The sequence below is a fragment of the Sinohyriopsis cumingii genome, chromosome 14, assembly GCF_028554795.1.
Source record: "Sinohyriopsis cumingii isolate HCF-2022 chromosome 14, ASM2855479v2, whole genome shotgun sequence".
Lineage (NCBI taxonomy): Eukaryota > Metazoa > Mollusca > Bivalvia > Unionida > Unionidae > Sinohyriopsis > Sinohyriopsis cumingii.
The window spans coordinates 18,391,221-18,411,964 of record NC_142974.1 but is presented as its reverse complement, the minus strand read 5'-3'; positions in this window follow the sequence as shown (position 1 = coordinate 18,411,964).

Sequence of the window (20,744 nt, the reverse complement as noted above, 5' to 3'; positions counted from 1 at the left end):
TTTGTAAATCTTGCACAGAAGAACTAGGGGAAGAAGGACTGGTCGACGTAGCTGCGTCTGCTGCTGTGTGAAAGGGCATGATGGTCACTTCTTCTTTTTATAGTCGATGACTTGCGAAGCGTCGATCCAAGAATCGAAACTGGGTGGATATCCTTTCCAACGTACTTTGACTTCTTTGACACGTCGTTTGCCCACTTTACGGGTTCTGCGTTCGAGAATGCTTTCGATGTCGTACACGTCGTCTTCTTTTTTGGTGACACGTTGTAACTCGGGCAAATAAAACGTTCCTTTGAGTACTTCTCCGTTCATGTCTTCCAATTTATAGACGGCAGGATGACGGCCATGTACTCGTCCAGTGACGCGAAACAGTTCGGTCGTCCAGTTAGGTAAGTAACCTTTGTCGAAAGTGCGTTTGGTTTTGCCAATGCGCACCCAATCTCCTACGGTCAACTCTCCACTTTTCTTGGGGACAGCCCTCGTCGGGGACGTACCGAACAGACGCTCAAACACCAGCACTTCGTTGTCGGGAGTCACGTCTTGCGGGGCACGTCCGATGCTTCGATGGTAAGATTGGTTGTACGCTTGCACCAGGTGCGGTAAGATGTCGATGTACTTCAGAGTGTGGTGATGCGTAAAATATTTCCACATGCGTTCTTTCAAAGTGCGTTGAAAACGTTCCACGATGCTGGCTTTGGTTTCGGGATTCTCGGTGGTAAAAAAATGAATGTCACGTTTCTTTAATTCTTTTTGGAAAGCTTGGTTCAGAAATTCGGTGCCTTTGTCCGTTTGCCATCGAAGAGGGCGACGACCGCTTTGTTTTAACACCCGTTGCAGGGCTCGCACTAACTCGCTGCTCGATTTGGAAGTCAAGGGCACGACCCAAGCAAATTTGGAAAAGACGTCGATGACACAAAACAAATATTTGTAACCACGATTGTAGCTGGCCAAATGAGAGACATCGGCTAAATCGGCTTGCCATTGATGATCGATGCCTTCCACTCGGGTGCGACTTCTGGCAAACTTGCGTCGAATGGGTTTGTGTAAAGTGTAGGTAGCTTGTTCTTGTAACCATCGTTGCACTTGAGGTAAACGGAGACTTTTCAGTCGCGTTTTGGCAGCACGATACAATTTTTGAACTCCTGCGTAACCTGCAGGATGCGAGGGATCGTAGTAAATGCTGGCTAAGACTTTTTCCATTTTTTTTTTTTTTTTTTGTGTTTGTGTGTTAATAAGGCACCCACTCTTGGAAGAGGCTACTCTTTTTCTCTTGGGGTATTTTCTTGGATTGCAAGGCTTTGCGTGTGCGGCCAGCAATAGGTGTCGAAGAGGAGGAGGAGGATGTCTGAGCAGGGGATATCGGTTCTTGTTTCACTTCTGTCTTCACTTCTGTCTTCACTTTCTTTTTCTCTTGTGAGGAAGAAGGGGTGGCCATCATCTTTTTAATCCATCCAATTCTGGAGGTAGGTGGTGTTGTTAACTTGCGTACTTTTTCTGGTGGAGTTTGAAACCCTTCTTCTTCTTCTTCTTTTCCTTTTTCTGTCTTGGTCACGGGTACTGGTACTGGTACTGGTACTGGTGATGGTGCTGGACTTTTCATCAAGGTCTTAAAATCTTTCAAAGTGGGTAGAGCTGTTTCGTCTAAAGCTTTCTGGTGAAAGAGTTGCAGTCGTTGCAAGAGTTGACCGTACTTTTGCGATTTTTCTGTTTCGGACAAATCTTGGCGATCCATCAAGGATGGCAATTCGTGTTGTAACTGGGACATCTCGCTCAAATTGGGATTGGGAGGTAAATGCGGGGTGCGTTGTTCTTGCCACCGATGGTATTCCATCCATCGTTTGTAAGGCACTAAAGCTAGTTTTCGTCCTTCCATGGGGTTGTCAGGGGTGAATTCTGAGATCTTGGGACTTCCGAAGGCCTTTTTATCTTGCTCCCACCAGTCCTCCCAACATGGTTCCCAAGACTCCTTTCAGTATGGGGCCTAACAAGAGAGGTAAAATACCTCCACGTTGGACCAACATCTTCTTTTTCTGACGAATGGGAACTTTCTTTTGAACCATTTTCCGAAGAACGTGACGATGTTTGCCTAAGCATTGTTTCTGGCATTTGGACAAAGGGATCGTGCCTTTCAAAACGTTCAAACAACATTCGCACACGGTATCGATGACCTCTTTGGAGGCCGTTTGAATGAGTTTTTTTCGTAGGGGTGGAGAAGCTTTGGACAGGACAGATAACAGGTCCCCATGTTTGGCTAAACGTGGTGGTAGTCCTTTCCTTTTCTTTCCTTGGGGTTTTCTGGAGGGTGACATCTTTGAGTCTTTAGGAGCACCTAAAAACACTGATACCCTACTCGGTCACAGGCCTTTTTTATACTGGAACGCGTCGCCACTGATTGTCTTTACGTTTTATCAGTTTGAGGACAGGCATGACACGTCGTGCAGGGGTACGTAACGGACTAAATCGAGCCAGTTCTTGCTTGGACAAATCCAGTAAACTTTGTAACATGCCCGATCTTTCTTGAACTTTGATTTTGGGAGAAGGTACTTTGTGAGCAGCAGCCACTGCCGCTAAATTGGAAGGTCCTGCCACTGGGGAAGTTCTTTTGGGGGTCATCAACGGAGAAGTTCTTGGTGTAATCAACGTCTCCAAGTACTCTTCAGTTCCTGGTGACATCAACGGAGAAGTGGACAAACGTGAGGCTGCCGGAGACGCTGTGGCAGGTCGTGGCTTGCGAGTGTAAGGTTGCGTCCTGGCCGAAGTGCCTCTCTTGCGACTAGTTTTCTTCTTCTTCTGTGGACTTTTCTTTTTCTGGGGACTTTTTCTCTGTTTCTTTTTCTGGGGGCTTCTTTTCTTTTTCCGGGGTGATGGTGGTGGTGTCTGGTAAGAGGAGGGTCCCGCCACTGGAGAAGTTATTCTTCTTGGGGACCTGGTCTTTTTCTTTTTCTTCTTGGGGCTTCGTTGGACTTTTGTCTTGGGGATAACTTTGGGGGCATTAGGATCCCATCTTAAGAGTGAGCGAATGATGACCCCTCCTAGAGTACCGCTCCCTCCAGGTTTCAAAATGATTTGTTTTTTGGTTTGAGTGTCGATGCGGGGATCGGCCAGTTGGACCAAAGCGACTTTGTTTCGATCGAAAAAGCGTTGGGTTTGATGAGGAATCTGAATGATTCCTTGGAGTAATTGACGTGCCGTCACCGTGAACCATCGTAAGACTTCTTTGAGACTAGCTTCTAAGACACGGGCTCGTGTTTGTGGATCTTTTTCTCGACTGATGCCATACAAGGCACGAATCAATTTGACGGGAAGATGCGACTGAAGGGACGTCATGTTCGCACTGTGTGAGACAGACGAAAAAGGGTCTGAGGTTTTTATAGATTTTTTCATGGGGAGTGAAATGAAGTCGAGGACGGAGACGTGTACAGGACAGGCCCTCCGTCTTGGCACCAGTGGTGAAACAAGTGGGTACGAAATCGCAAATCCTCGGGGGTCGTAGGTTTCAAATCGATGAGCAAATAGGCGTGTGGCGTTTGAGTGGCATCGTCGTACGCCTGAGTCAGCCAAGGCGTTCCTAACTGTTTGGCTAAGACTTGCACTTGCGATTTATCTCGAGGGCTTTTAAACAAGACCACGTAATGCGCATTGAGACTGATGGTACGAAGGGCTTTACTTTGTTGAAACAAATTTTGGGTGATGTAAACGACACTGGCATTACGGTGATGCCCTTTGCGCGTAAACCACAATTTAATTTCTTCTTCGTCTTCTCCTAACATGTCGTCGAAAATGACCAAATGGGTTAGACGGGAGTCAGAGACGATGCCATCGTCTTCTTTAGGAATACCTTCCACAAACACGATGGAATCGCCTTGACTTTCTCGCAAGAGGCTGTACGCCGATTGCCACTCTTTGTAACACCACACGATCCGTTGAGGGGGTCGATCGATCAAATGATGTTTATGTTCGATCAAACGTTTGACGAATTCGGTTTTGCCTGAACCGCTAGGTCCAGCAATGAGCATGTTAAAGGGATGGCGAAGATACAAAGCCTCCCAACTGGCACGATCTAAGTGTTCGTCGATGACTTTGACAGTAGAGGAAGAGGGAGCAGAGACAGCAGAGGTAGCCATGGTGTGAGAAATGTCACTTGTGACACGAAAAACAAACAAGACAAGAGTTTATATACTTTTTTCAGAACACGTTTATTGAATGTTTCAAATATGAACACGAAAGACAAAAATACATACAACCCAAATAGTGATGTACAGGAATAAAAAACACATCAAAACAATCAAAGTGGAATATAAACAAGTGTCTGTACAACATGTTTTGGGTAACGAAGATGTCCTAGGGACAGTGTGTAATGTTCTTACAGTCTCTACATGAGGTATTGTCACACAAGTGTCCTCCCGGAATGACCTTTCAGGAATGTCCATGACAGTCCTCTCCTGAAGCGAGTGGTTGTTCTCGGTGACGGGTTCTTCTGGCACCGTCACTAACACGGGATGAAAAGTAACTTTTTTCCTTGAACAACTCTCGTGCATACTGGGCCACTTCTTGGGCCCAAGCCTCAAAACCCCTTTTTTTCCAATCACGAACATCTGTCCAATGGGGGTGTAAGTCACAAGCTACACACACATCGTCATACACGTCTTGGGTAGCTAAAAGTTGACGAATCTTTTTTTCCTGTTGAGGTCGAGAAGTATCCAGATGAAAACGCAAGGCTTTGAGCAAAAGGAGTTTTTCGTGATCATTTAAGGCCATGGAGGTGGTAAGTACTGATTGTAAAGAGTCCACAAGGAATCGGCTGGTAAACGAAATCCCAGAAAACAAGTCACTAAGACACACACCACTTGTCGTCCCAAATTGAATGGATATAGTTCTTGTAATAATCGATGGTAATGATCCACGGTTTGAATATGGTCATTGAGTTCCTTCCACGGAATCTGTTGGATGACATGTGACATAAGTCGTGGCATGGCAGCCTGTTTTTATAGTCTCTTTGTTTCGGAAACAATACACGTACTTTCTAGCCAGAGATCTTCGTTCTCCAGTAGGGAATCTAAATCTTGCATACTGTAACCGAAACTTCAGAGTTCGTTTAGAAGTTTCCTCTTCCTCTAAGTAGATTCCACGTAAAATATGTTGATAATCCTTTAACTTGTCTTCCTCAATGTATTGCTGTAGGTGAATCTCGAAGTAACCAAAATAATGAACATTTCGATCATTCACTAACTCAAAGTGTTGAACAAGGTCTGACCATTGAAACAATTTCTGACGAATCAGTTCTCTTATACCATTCAGGTACCAGTGGTTAAAGATCTGGTGACGTAACGGATGCAATTGTTCTTTACGTTTGACTTGTATTTTCACCAGCTCTCGGTAAATGCGTTCTCTCAGCTCCACAGGCAAAGCACGAATGTTCTCTAGCAAAGTATCCATGAATAGGTCATACTAAATCCTCTTTGGTCTGACACAAGAAATGTACTCTTTGCACAAACATGGTTTCACTTCAGTGTCGAATTTAAATCGTTGAGTCACTAATCTACACATTACAATTCGTTCAGAAGTTTCCTCTTTCACTAAGTTGACATTGTGTTCAAGATGTTGGTAATTCGTTAACTCTTCCTCTGGAATTCGATGCAGTACGTTTACAATGATGTAACTACAATCGTCCATACCAAACCAATCCTTTTTAAAACTAGAGGATCGTTGATCAATGTCTGTCCGATGGAACACTTTCAATTGAATCAATCCTTGTATAGCCTTCAGGTACCAGTGGTTCAAACACCGGTGACGTAACGGATGCAATTGTTCTTTACGTTTCACTTGTATTTTGACCAGTTCTCGATAAATACGTTCTCTCAACTCCACAGGCAAAGCACGAATGTTCTCTTGTAAAGTATCCATGAACAGATTATTATGGTAAGAAGTTACTTCAATGTCTCGGTCCCACTAAGGGTAAGTAATGACAATTCGGTGACCATCGAGCATGTTCTACGTAGGCCGAATCTTGCGGTTCCCAGTGGTGAAGTGACACACCGCAACTGAAGCACTTGACTTTATCTCCTTCGCCCAAGTAGAAAAATCCGGCTCTGGCTAATTCTTCGGGGGTCGGTCCTCCCAGATACTTTGGCCATTTTCCTTTGAACGATTGAAGACGATTTTCAAAGTCGCAGTATTCCGACAAACGCACAGGGAACGAATATTCGTTTTTCACAGGTTAGTTTCGATGAGGGTTGGGTGACAGGAACAGGAGTTTGCTCAGGGCTGGATGACATCCGTAGGGGGGTAGACGTGAAGGTGAACATTCCCCTTTAAACCCGGTAAAAGTCTAAGAGGACGAGCGGCATCGCTTTCGCATCCCTCAGGTTTGACACGCACAGCATCACTTTCCATGACAGGGGCAGTGAGAACAAAGTTCCCATGATGCTTTACGGCATCGCTCAGGTCACAACGTACAGCATCGGTCCCATCGCAAGGCTCACAATCGCACTCGTCTGCAAACTCCGTTACGCAATTACAATGGTAACCACATGGACAATCGCAGTTTCCTTCCGGACATTTTCCGTCGCAATGCATGGGTCTTATCCATCCAATATTAGTCACACTAGAGGAAGATACAACTTTTTTACAATCCCCAAACTGGAACGATGTCTCTTTCAAAGTATTCATCTTGTTCGCTCGGTCTTGGTAGTCACAATGAACTATCGATCTTGACCATAGCCCCTTTTTATACTATTCGCAATGCAGTTTCCAGCTTGTACATCTTTCCTTTTCTACGTTTTTTATGTCTTGTTTCGGAAGGTACCGTCTCTAAGGTACCGTCAACATTGTACCGTAGTGTGATGGGTGGAAAGGCCATAGAAAGGTAAGGGCAGTGCGGAGACCATCGAGTATGTTCCAGAATAGCTGAATCTTTATAGATACATAGATCCATTCGTAACTTCAGTCCGCAAGCGAAACACTGTACCTCGTATCCCAATCCTGACTCAGGTCCCATGTAGACAAATCCTGTTCTAGCTAAAACATGCGAAGAAGGTAATCCTTCCCTATCCGTAGGCCATTTCTGAAACGTGTCCAATCGACGGGCACAATCACAATAGTCAGGTAAGAAGACTGAAAAATGGTAGGGTTTGAACTTGGAGTTCTCATCGGGTTTCTCACTCGATTCTTGCTGTGACGAAGTCATCTTTCTGGTGAGTGGCTATCCTCTTACAACCAATGTTTTATACCAACGTGTCCATACGGTAAGGTGAAATGATTGGGAAGTCGAACTCGCTTCTGGTACACGATTTGATAAACTTTTTCCAAGGGTCGACTGACGATGTGGTGAGTGGGTAAACGTACAATCTTGTTCGGTTGGTAAGTGGTCACTTTAAAGTTTCCATCCTCTCCCGATTGCAAGGCTTCTTTCAATACCCCAAAGTTGACCACTCGACTGGTACGATAATTCAGAGTCAGTCCTTTCACTTTGCACGTCGTGTGCACTTCTCCTTGTTTGTCCCGGTATTCGTAGCCGTAATTTTTGGGACCGCCACTGACGAAACTTAGAATCTTGTCGTCGGGATGCTCGTCTGTCCAGGCTCCTAAACGGTCTCCTTCGATGTTAGGGTGATGTTGAATCGGGTGATGGATGTAAATGCAACTGTCCGTGTCAAAGTACAGGACGCGTTCTTCTAACAGTTCTAAAGCTTCGTACAATTTTAAGCGAGCATGGGCTGTCACGTAAGCCGCAATGATGACATTTCCAAAAGGGTCGTCTTGTACAAAGTCCAGATCTTCTTCGTAATTGACCAAGATCAAATTCTCTCGAACGACGTCCACGTGTTTCATGTATTTGGTTTTGTCGTGAATCATCTGGAAGTAGCGGGAAGGTTCTGTCAAATATTCCGTCTTGGGTAAACACGGTCGTTGTGCCATTTTACCCCACAAGCAATTTAACATCACTTTGGCAAACGATCGCCTGCCTTCGTTTTTCTCGATGTGGTCTAAAGTGATGCCTTCTTGTTCGTAGTATTTCTCTTTGAATTGTATTTGGTCTTCGGGAGTGTGACACCAGGAAGGATAGCCGCTGGCTTCTTGCTTCAGTTTCAAAAAGGCATCCACGTAGTCTGCGAAAATGCCTTTCTGACTGAGATCACCCTTGCGGTACTGTTGTGTCTTGGGAAAGTGGCAAATCTCGTATACTTCTAACAGTTCGTATCCCATGTCCAGAGCTTTGAACAATTCTACGCTGACCCAGGTTCCCGTCAAGGCCCGTTCTTCCTGGCTGTGATGACAAGGCTGGTCTTGGTTGCACGTTTCGGCACAAGTACGGCACAAGGGAAACATCAGTTTGCCTTGACAATGGTGAGGTAAGACGGGATGGTAGAGGTTCGTGGGAGGCAAAACTTTGCACTTGATCAAGCCTTCGTATTGTCGAATGTTTTTCAGGTCGATGTGTTCCGTTAACAATTGCGGGTGCCCTACAGGAAAGCGACAATATTTGCACACGTAGGGATACAGCGAACACACGTCCAAGTATTTGATTTCTTCTCCTTTCTCTTCGTCGGCTTGGTACAGCAAACAGGTGGCATTGGTCCTTCCTCCGTACAAACTATCCCTCGGGTTCAGCGGGTCCATGAACTGGTAACTTTCCACGAGGCGTTTAAACTCGGGATCGGTTTTCATACGGTGATCGTACTCGTGTTCCCACATTTCCACCACTTGGTATCCTTGCTGTTCTAACTTTAGGCGCCGCTGACAAGTGTCCTGGTACAAGTCTTCCATGGTTCGTTGCAAAAACTGATTTTTAGTGTCACGGTCAGGGTAACAGACGGGACATCCGTGAAATAAGCAACCGTTAAACTCGTACACGATCTTGGGGTTTTCTAAGTCCCAACCATCGACCGAATACGTTCCGATGGTCTTTTCACCCCCTCCGTTGCGGGCATGCTGAATCCACTTGTCTTCCTTGTCGCACAAGTAATGTAACCAACGTAGGGCTTTGACCGAGTATTGACGCTTGACATAGTGGGTCGTTTGAGGGCTGATGACAGCCACGGTGTTTTCAGGCATGAATCGTTGTCGATACACTAAGGAACACGCTTTGGCAATGGTGCAAGCTTCTTTCAAAGGATCGACCCCTCCGTGTTCCATGAACAGTTTTCGAAATTTTCCACAGCAACGCCGTAAAATGTCCTCGTCGGAACGACAATACTTTAGCATTTCTTCCTGAAAGTCGAAGGGGTCCGAGGCGCGAGCCTGGTACCAAGCGTAGAAAGCTTCTCGTTGTTCGGTACGCATGTTGTCGGGGTCGTAATAGTGAGCCTCAGGTAAATGGGGTAGAACGACGTGTTGATTGGCTTCCGTATTGAAAAAGTGTGGAAAGTACCCTTTAGCCATTTCTGTCATTCCAAACGTTTTAGGCATTCGACTCAAAGGCATGGCCAAGTAACTCATCGAATCTTTAAACTGTACTTGTCCCACTTGCATAAAAATGATTTTGGCTCCGTTCAAAGTCACTTTAGGACGTTCGGTGCCTTGTTCCGTATATTATCTGAGAAGAAACTGTCCATCGTATCCGGAGAAATTGTGAGCCATCACCGTGGCATGACGATGACAATCTCCGTAACGTTCGATGTCCTCTTGGCTCCACGTCTTGTCGACGGGGTCTAAGACCCATTGGGCAAAATCGGCTAACGTGTTCGGTCCCCGAAAGATTTTTTCACGCCCTCCAGGAATTTTGCTGCAGTGAGGGCAATAACTGAAGATAGGTTCTTGAATGCACTTCTCGCACGCTCCATGAGCCACGCAGAAATTAGGAATGTGAATGCCGGTTTCTTGCATGCATTCGAAATCGAAAAAGATGAAATTGCCTTTCTTCTTGTGACCGTCCTCTTTCTCTGGTGGGGGTTGGTATTTTTGCACGTAGCATTGGTGTTCCAAGTCCACGATGTGGTGACAAATGTGACATTTTTTCTTTCCTCGACATACGTGTGCCTTGGCAGCATTGGTACATATGACTTGTTCACACGTAGGGCACAATCTCAGGAGTTGACAAGCACATTTCTTCTGTGAACCTTGCGTCTTCAAATGTTGTTGGTAACAGGTAGGGCTGACAAACGTGCGCAGACAAGTGGAACAAGGCACTGGTTCTTCGCTCAGACAGGGTGAAGAGGCCAAACATCCTGAGCATTTCGATCCACAATGCTTGTGTTGCTCTCGATTATTATAACCATGGTCACATTTCTCACAATAATAAACATATCTCAGGAATCCAGTGATACTGGTAATGGTATCGAAATGTTCATCGTGATGATAAAGGTGAATGTATTTTCCATCCTTAAAATCTTGGCCTCGAAACAACAGAGGTCCGCGCACTTCTTGAGGGTGCACTTTCAAGGTGTAGCGTGGAGCTAGGACATCTTGCAATTTTTGCATCTCGGGAATGCCACAGGGTGTGTCTTTGGACAGGCCAGCTTGTTGTAACAGGAGTTCTGCTTCGTTTCGTTGTTTGGCTCGGTCGGAACGTTGAATAGTGTCCCAGGTTCTTTTCCATTCTACCGTGTCGTTCTTGTTGGCATAGGTTCGTCCCACCACGATGGCACGGGCTAAACACATCTGGTCATGAGGGTTGTTAATTCGGACGAGACTCGTTTTGGTGTTGCGAAGGTCGTCCACCAATAACATCTTTTTGCGTCCTGTCCCTTGAGGAGGAGAGACGTGGGTCATGTCCAGTGTGGCTTTACCATCGGTGATGTCAAACTGATCATTAGATTGTTGTACGTGTTGAATCTTGTCCATGACTTTGGAAGCAGTCAATTCTGCAGGGGTGCTAAACTCGATCCAAACAGGGGATTTCAAACCGTCGTGTTGTATGGAAAGTCTCAAGCGATCGTCTTCTTTGGGTTGACATTGTCGCTTGAGTGCAGTGAGCAAAGAATCCCACACCTCAGTGATGAACACTTCTGCTTTCTCTAACGGCACTTCAGCCTTGAAATCTTTAAACTTCACCGTGTATTTGTAAGCCGTGGTTCTAAATTTTCTAGAGGAGCGCTTTTCCGTCTCTCGAATGGAATAGTACTTTTCAGGGTTGACAAAGGGTGGTGAACTTGGTTTAGAGGGTTTGGATTCTGGTTCACTCATGTCCTCTTCAAAATCACTGGCATGAATTTGTGCCAAGATTTCAGCCCTGGTACGAGGCGATAGATCACGTTTCTGCCTCTTACTTTCTTCTTCTTTCTTCTCGAATGAATGGGATCGTTTCATCTTGAAAGCAAAAAGTCAAATGACTCAAGTTCAAACACCATAAACTACTTTATAGTCATGGCAGACCAGCGTATATAAAAGGGTGTGTGTCTTGTCCTTTCACTATTCATTTCACTCTCAAGCCGAGCACAACGATGGAAGAGACTAACCAGATGGAACGTTTCGTCAGAGCTTTGCGAGGAGTCATTAGAAAATTCTCTTCAGACCAGCCTACGGACTACTCTCCTTCCTTTAGAGATAAAAGTCAAGATACTTGCTATATCTGTCAGAAGAAAGGGCATTGGTCTTCAGAGTGTCCAGACCGTCAAAAAAGAAAAAAAACAGGGGATAAAAAAGACAAAAGTCAAGATACCTGTTATTATTGTAAAGAAAAAGGACATTGGTCTCCAGATTGCCCAAAAAAGAAACAAGAGGAGTCAGAAGAAAAGAGGAATTCTTCAGAAGAAGAGAGGGATTCTTCAGAGGAAGAAGAGGAAGAAAAAAGACAATTCTATTTAAATGAGGCAAAGAAACACGAGAAGAAAAGAAGAAGGGAAGAAAGCGAGGAGAAAGAAGAAGAGGAAAAGAGTGTGACGGTGAAGAAATTCAAAAAAAAGAGAGACTAAACAAGGAGAAAAGAAGAAATCAATGAACTTTTTATTAAAGTGTTGTGTTGTGAATTGTGAATTGGATTGTAAAAAATGGAGAAAAGAATAAATGAATGATATAAGGTAAGAGTCTTTGAGTTTTGATTTTAAAATAAGAAGCTACACTCACGAACTCATACACAGACACGTACTATAAGGGTAAAATGGGTGAGTTTTTTTTGAGTTATTGGCAAATTGAAATTGTATTTCTTTTCGAGAAATGTGGGTGGCCCTGAAAAGGGCCTTTTTCTTCATGGTGTAGGGGTGAGTTTAAGCAATCAATTTTAACTGCCTTAAGCCTTTGCCACGGCCAAGGCCTACTTCTGGACTGCGTAATGTTGATGATGATTGGGTTGAAATCACTAAGGGTGGTACGGTAGGCTTAGTCACAGGGTTGACATGTTTGGCTCGGGAAGGTCGTATTCTCTTCGGTCGTGATAAAGAAGTCTGATACATTTGTTTCAGACTTCTTAACTCCGCTAAAATGTCCAACAGTACCGTGACCGTTTGATTTTCACCCTCTTGTTTCTTTGCTGCTACTTATTCTTGCTGTTGTTTTTTTCTTACCTCTTCTTCTTGTTGCTGTTGCTGTAGGAGAAAAGCCTGTTCCGCTTCCTTTTGTCGTTGTATAAATTTCTCCAATTCTTCTTTCTGTCTCTGTCTAAAATTCTCCACTTGCGGTAATGAAGAAGGTAACGAAGGTTCCGGAACAAATTCTTGCGATGAGAGAAAATCCACGAAATCCCAATTCACCTCTTCTGAAAGTAAGTCAGGGTTCCCTTGGGCGGTCTCCCCTGCTGGTGCACCCCACTGGATCGTTTTCTGAGTTTCCGTCATGTTGAATCACTATCGCATAGATTGACTGCACACAAGCGCTAGCGAATCTATATTGACTACGTGACGTCACAGACTGCTCTTTTCGGATTGGATGCGGGCTGACTGAATTCTGTAACGCGTGTTCGGATTGGTGAATGAACTCAATCCGTTTCAATCCTTTCTGTCCCTATAAATAAGCGCAGTTCACTGCATTGATTCACCTATTCTCGGAGCCTCAACATGTGGACCGACGTTGAATCTTCAACCCTTGTGTCAACAATGATGTTCAGGACGGACATGCTCATGTATGTCCGATCCAAGTGGACCGTTGTCCACAGGACCAACAGCAGCCTGTGGATAAGAAGAGTCTATATAGAGAGACAAGGTTGCCTCAAGAGGACTCTGATGTATGGCCCTGCTGTAAGACGAAGTTTGAGGAAAAGAAGATGTCGCAAATGCCCTTTATGTTAAGGGCATATTAACATAAACCAAAGGCCCTTTTCAGGGCCAGCCATATTTCTCGAAAAGAGATAGCCTTTCCATTGCCTACCCCTTTTTTAAAAAAAAATTTTTTTAAATTTTTAAAAAAATCCCATGTTAAATTCCCCTTGTCCGTAGAGTGACCCACGATTTATTCCCATGTTAAATTCCCCTTGTCCGTAGAGTGACCCACGATTTTTCGCCATGTTAAATTTCCATTGTCCGTAGAGTGACCCAGGGGTGTTTTTAATGCTAATTCCCATTGTCCGTAGGGTGCCCCTATATACTACTCATGTTCCTAATGCTTCCGAAGATTGTTGTTTCAAATACCAACACATTTCTCTAAGTATAATTTCATGCAGATGCTTAACATCTATTAAATGAACAATAAATGAAATTATTTCTTACGCTTCAAGAGACCTCTGCAGGTTCTGAAGCATGGATTACATACCTGTAGATACTGGGCAATTGCGTTGGATTCACTGACAACATTGTCCCAACGCTGAAAGTAAAAACCATACAAATGATAAATAATAACTTAAGTGATTTTCAGAAGGCTGGTCATTTGCAAAGTTAGTGGTCTAAACAAGTTTGACACTTTCTTCACAGAGATGACTTTAAAGAAAATAGACAAGAATGCGTCTTTCTGTGAGAGATGGGACACTCTATGCATATAATACAGCTAAAATACGATAAATTGCGCTATATCTAGAAATGTAAGACTGTAAGTAATTGCTTAAGTAGAACCAGACCGACGAGTAGAAAGGCAGATTACTTGAATGTTAGGTTGATCAGTCTGGCAGTAAGGTAAGTACATTTAGGTAGTTAGGTAGATCCTTCCACACTTAAGATTAGGTTGTAGTTATTACACAGGTATGTGGAAAAAAAAGATCTACACACAAACGATATACATATTTGTTGACATCTATATGACTTGGGTAATGTACATTCCTATGCAATTTGCTCGTTACACAGGATATTTAGCTCCAAAAATTGTTTAGAAAACACAGTGAATTATCTGACCTGAAGAAAGAATAAAAGAAAGAAACTTCATAATGCTAGAAATAATAGACATTATAATATATATTAATTTTAGGAACATATCTTCTTGATTTCCATAGGGATTATTGGCGATCCCTGTATCAGACCAGGGTCAGTGTTCTGGATTGTTAACCAAATTTCAGGACGGATTTCTAGATAAGAGTATCAATTACATGCATGTACAACATCAGGCATTGTTCTGAAAATAGGAACAAATAAATATGTACCATTATTTTGCGTAGATGTAACGACAAGGAGAGAGAGAGAGAGAGAGAGAGAGAGAGAGAGAGATTTACCGTTAGGCAAAGAATATAATTATTGGACTAATACTTATACCAATAAGATGTAACGACAAGGAGAGAGAGAGAGAGAGAGAGAGAGAGAGAGAGAGAGAGATTTACCGTTAGGCAAAGAATATAATTATTGGACTAATAAGTATACCAATAAAAACTGCTTACATAGTAGCATAAATCCGTCGCATCGAGCAATGCTACTACCTATAACTAACACTATCCAGTAACCACGACTATTACGTTTCTTAGGAGCGTTGTACGTACACACATGCATCGATACATATACCCATTCCGTGGTGCAGATCAATAGCTTTACGTGTTTAATAAACAGCAGAAAGTGGGTCACGTCAATGAAGTTTTTGTAAACTACACACTTAATTCCCAGATATACATACAATGACGATTGGCTGTGAAATGTTAGAAGGGTGTTGAAAGTTAATCGTACCCCATCTTTAGGATTGGCTGTGAAAGGTTAAAAGGGTGTTGAAAGTTAATGGTACCCCATATTTATGATTGTTCATACTTCTAAAGAAGAGCCAGTTTTGATGTTTCAAATGCTTTTATTTCACGATGCAATGTACTTTCTTAGTTAGCTATGGAAATCCGCATGGCATGACCCATGTCAAGGAAAACTTGATACATGCCGAAATTTTACTGTAATTTTGATTGCATTTCAAAGTGAAATCACTTCATTCAAAACGAAATGAACATGATGTTCCATAGCGTTTTTTTTTTTTTTTTGTTTTTTTTTTGGTGATAATTTCAATTAAACTAATTCATCTTTTCCCACATTATTACAATGACAGAATAGAAACACAGATTCAATTGATTAAACTGCTCAAATCACATGTACATCGTATGGAATAGACCCAATAAATATAGTCCATCACAAGCGCAAAAGCAGAATTGAGTTGGACGGACAGCAATACAAAATCCATTCATTCCAGACCAACTGGAAAAGTTGTTTCAGTGCGCATTCATTCACAATATGACTCTAAATTTCAATTTTAAGTAGACCAAAACGATATTTGTTAAACTTACGTAGAGCGCGCATCGAAGTTCAAAGGTCGCTGGGAGTGCTATGTGCGCATTAATATTGTTACTGCGTGTTGATGGATCTACGGTTGTGTTTTTATTTTGGAAGACAGCATTAATTCAATTACTTTGCTTCTTTTAGTGTATTATTTCATTATTACACCTTAGGTAGGAAAACGAAATGAGTCTATAATAAAACGGTTACTGCATTTGGTGGAATAATATGGACTCATTTTTCCTGAGTAATACTGCACTTCCTAAGTCGTGCAGTATTATTCAGAAAACTCGTTCATACTTTTCCATACATTTCATTTGCAAAACCATTGATTAAGGTAGCGACAAACATTTGTACTTTATGATTCTAGTAAAGTTTCCATCCAAGTCTGGAATAGTAGAAAAGTCCGTTAACGTTATAGTCGGTGGTGGGTTATTGGATATTTTACCAAACTGTCTTACTAATAGGTAAACAAAAGAGCTGTTATAGAAGCTATTAGCTCAGAACGACAACATGGCATGGCTTGTGTTCTACAACGGTCTAAAAGCCTGCCAGTAGCTTATCGTGGGTCGGTGGTTCTTCCCGGGGTTTTCCAGGGTTCTTCCTCCACCAATTATACTGGCCGCCATGTATAGCCTATCTTGTGCTGAAAAATGGCGTTAAACCCTACAACAACAACAACAACTACAACGGTCTATATTTGGAACATTTTTGTTCTTAATTTATATCCATGACATTGTTAGTAGTATCCAACTCAATATAAGATTTTTTGCTCATGATACTTCTTTATTAATTTTATGGTGCAGGAGGACCTTGACGACCCGACTGAAGACCTTCATAAATTCAAGCATGGACAGATATATGGTTTATCAATTTAAATCACAACTAAACCAAGTTAATGAACATATCAAGCAAATCTTCGTATGTATACCACGCTCTTGTTGTAACAAATACTGCCATTATTAACCATGCAAATTCATATAAACATTTAGGTTTGACTATTGATTTAACGTTTCCTTGGTACAACCATATCCAAAACACAAGCAGACATGTCTAAAACACACGCACAAATGCACAGTCGAACACACAGAGAATCGGAAAAGCATGGAGTTGGAACGATATACTACAAAGATTGAAATTGAAATTTGATAGGAAATAATCGGTTATTCTAAATCATCCCTCAAAGGACCACTTTGGTATACCCGGACATAATTTGGGATAATTGAACGCAGTAAGAATGGAACTGAAATCGAACAAGTTCAAATCGGTGCAGGTAATGTTGAGTGACACGTGACAAAGTCTACATCTTATATACACATGAATAAACTAAATGGGAGGAACTGTCAGTTATACGGTGAAAACATATAAAGATTTTGTCTTATTATGGTGCTTTCCACAGTTAACAAAGGGCCTTGATGTCACCAAGTTCACAGCCGGTAAGTCATAGACAACTTTGCGATAAATCAAATTTTGAAACACCGTTTGCCAGGGCTAGCTTAAACCAAAACACTTTTCTACTGAAATATGTTACCAAATTGAATCTCCTCCTATTCTGCTATGGAAAACAAACCTTCAGTATATTCTTTCAAATCTTATCTAAATAAAGATTCTAAATTTAGTCTTCATCCCCACCCCCTAGCATCACATACAGTATATAATAACATAGTATGAATTTCCTTTTTTATATCGTAGTTCAAAAAAAAGTTCAAATTTCATTATAAAAATTATTACATTTTTAAATGTCTTTTTCTTTTTTCAACTACTTCCTTGCTCTGTGCAAACCACATATCTTGTGTATACTCTGAACAGGAAGAGACCTCAATATAAGCAGTACTGCTTGTTGTTCAGTTTTCATAGTGCCATGCATAAAATGGATGACCAATAGTACAGAGTGCGCCAAAACTGGAAACAAGGGAAATTAACAATACGGCCGCAATTTTGAAATGTGGGTCTACGGGCACAAGGGGAATTTTACCTTGTTCCAAAGAATTAACATTAGATTGCATTCTGAGCACAATGAGGAAATATAACGATTTTGGTTTCCATTCTTCGTACTGGATATTTGATCTGTTCTAGCTAGAGCCTGACGGATATCGTTTCCACACGTCGCGCGTAGTCCGGCTTCTTTAATATTCGTTTTGTTATTTTCATTCATCCAAAGGAACAAGGTACAACTTCAACTAGATGCAGTCTCAAATTTGCATCCACGCCATTCAATAAATACTTGTCTTGTAATCACAGATTCCAGTGTAAGCGACACATGATGACCAAAATTCGCACTTGTTTGATCTCTTTTGTCTTAAATTCTGTATTCTCATTCTATGCTGCGTCGTTGGTTGCACCCACTGTGTCAGGTTTCCACACATCGATGCATCGAGGTGTGCTTACAAGTGTCATTTTTGTTAAGTCAGGAGATTCTCTCGGTAAGCTCGTTTCAGGACGAAGAGAAGGTGCGTGGTAGTCAATCAGTAAACATCTAACGTTATGAAAATGATTTGCCAAACTGCTAAATGAAAAGAGTTAAAATCGTATCAACTAGAGGTTGCTACTAAAATAATATCGTGTCATAGATATTTACTTGGGGATTGGCAGGCGTTTGCGTTTCTTTCTTCTAAGTAGGACCATTTTGTCCAATAGTGCATGTAATTGTTTGCTGAGTATTTCACCAGATATTGACTTTATTTTTCCTCTGATATTTAAAGCTTGAGTCGAACAAATTATGGCCACCGCCACCAAATTCACGTCCCGATGACCTTCGTGGACTAATTGTGTAGCTTGGGATAATTTTGCTGTGAAACTACACGTGTTGTTTATAGCTGAGTAAAATAGTTCACAGTTGTCTTTTCCTCGTTTAGCAAATTCGAGTTTCCAATAGCTGCTTCAGTAAAATACAATACAACGAAGATCTGACACAAAATTACGATTTGGGCTTTTAGGAACATGTCATCCACACAACACTTACTGGTTTTGTTTGTTTGTTTGTTTTGTTTTGCTTTTCCTTTGTTTGTTGTTTTTTTGTTTTTTTGGGGTTTTTTGGGGGGTTGTTGTTGTTGTTTAGGTTTTTTGTGTTTTGTTTTGCTTTCCTTTGTTGTTTTTTTGTTTTTTGTTTTTTGGGGGGTGGGTGGGTGGGTGTTTTTTTTGTTGTTGTTTAGGTTTTTTGTGTTTTGTGTGGGGTGTCCTGAAGCGAGAACGAGAAGAAGTTACAATATTTAATGTCATGCTCGTTGTTTCTGCCTTCCCTGTCACACGAAAACATTCCGTCGTCCAGTTGGGTTAAATATCTTCGTCAATAGTGCGCTTTGTTTTTACAGTGTGAAACCATTGTGGATGTCGTAAATGTTCCAAACAATCTATCCAACACTGGTACTTTGATCTAATATGTCACTTTTTCTAGAGCACATCCGATATTGCGATGGTATGATTGATTGTTCCCTTTCCTTTTACCAGACGTTGCGACACGTCGATATCTTAAAGAGCAGTTGATGTGTACACTATTTCCACATATGTTCTTTCAAGGTTACTTAAAATTGTTGAAGGACACTGGATTTGGTTTCGTGGTTTTAAGTTGTGGAAAAAACAACAATGTCGTTTTTCCAATTTCTTTTGAAACGGTTTGCTGAGAAATTTAGTACCTTCGTAAGTCTGACATCGTAAATGGTGTCAACCGCTGGTTTCAAGGCGACATTTAAAGCTAATACGCAATATGGGTTAACCAATCAAATAGATTCTGAAAACATCATGACACAAAACAAATTTTTGTAACATCAGTTGTAAGAAGTCATGCGAGGCATATCTGCCAAATCTGCTTGCCATTGATCAGTGAGTCTTTTTATTGTTGTTTTGTTTTCTTTTGTTTTTTACTTCTTGCAAATTTAAGTCGTATGTATTTGTGTAGTGTGTACTTCGATTTTATCTGTTATCACTGTTGTACATCCTGAAGAGTCAGACTTTTGAGTTTGGTTTTGGCTGCACGATACACGTAGGTAAGGTTTTAGTAAATGCCTGGCAAAAGTGTGTTCAGCAAGTCGAGTAATGCTTCATGCCCTTAGGTTTGTGTGGTAATTTGAATCGCGGTTGTCTACGTGTAGGACGAGCAATAGGAGTAGGTAGGGAGGTTTCTGCAGAGATCATCAGTTCTTTTCATTTGACTTCTTTTTTCACTTCTGTCATTTGTTTCATTTTTTACAGACAAGTCGTATCTGAAAGAAACCTGTCCCGCCTGTTTAAATCTTGACAGAGATTACTCGAACAAAAGCTAAAGCATTCGCCTGAAGATAATATATGTTTGCAATGTGGAAAGTAAGCTACATTTTCTAGTTATTTCCATCACTCGGTGTAATTAATAATATTTCTTAGTTATTTCTTATTATTGTATAATATATCAATAATAATAATAATAATAATAATAATAAAAGATGTGGCATGCCACCATCTCCAGCTAGAATTTATGTTTTTTTCTCTTTATTTGTGAAGACATGCGGCATCAGAAGGTTGTGCAGCACCCTTTTTCAATTAATTATGATTTTAATGCTTTGATACGACTCCTTTTTCGCCAGTAAGGTGAAACATGATTTCATTTTACCTGTGTGATGTAATATATTAGTTTTCTAGCCTATGATATAGAAAGTATGTGTTCAATCTGTGTGTAGCTTTACAAACGCTGTAATTACTTTGTCATGCTTCCAGTAAAATGAACATGGTTAATTTGATAACTGTATTGAATTTATAAATCGCTAAAACCACCATAATAGGTAATCGGGGATGGGGTGGGGTGAATCACTTAATTTTCATCGATTGTATCAATTATTTATCGGCACGTATAAGTGCCTGATCATATGCTAATCTAATGTCCTATATTTTGTACAGCGTCACATAGTGTCCTATACTGTATACAAAGGTCAGATAAGTGTTATCTGGTAGATCCTCCTTACCGAGTCATATGGTATAGCATATGCAACATGTGACTTATTTGATGACTCTTTATTTATCGTTTTGCAATGATTCTCATGTAGACTTTTCTCAAGGAAAATAAATTATACATTGATATTGATTGATGATTTAAATGCCTGGGTGTTTTTTTATAATCAAAGTGCTAAAGCTTGAAATATATGATGCATCTGTACATTTATAAGCGTACTTGTTTTAATTATTTATTTCATACTCATATTTTAGCGAAAGAGGAGAAAACTAGATCTATATAGGAATCCAACAGAT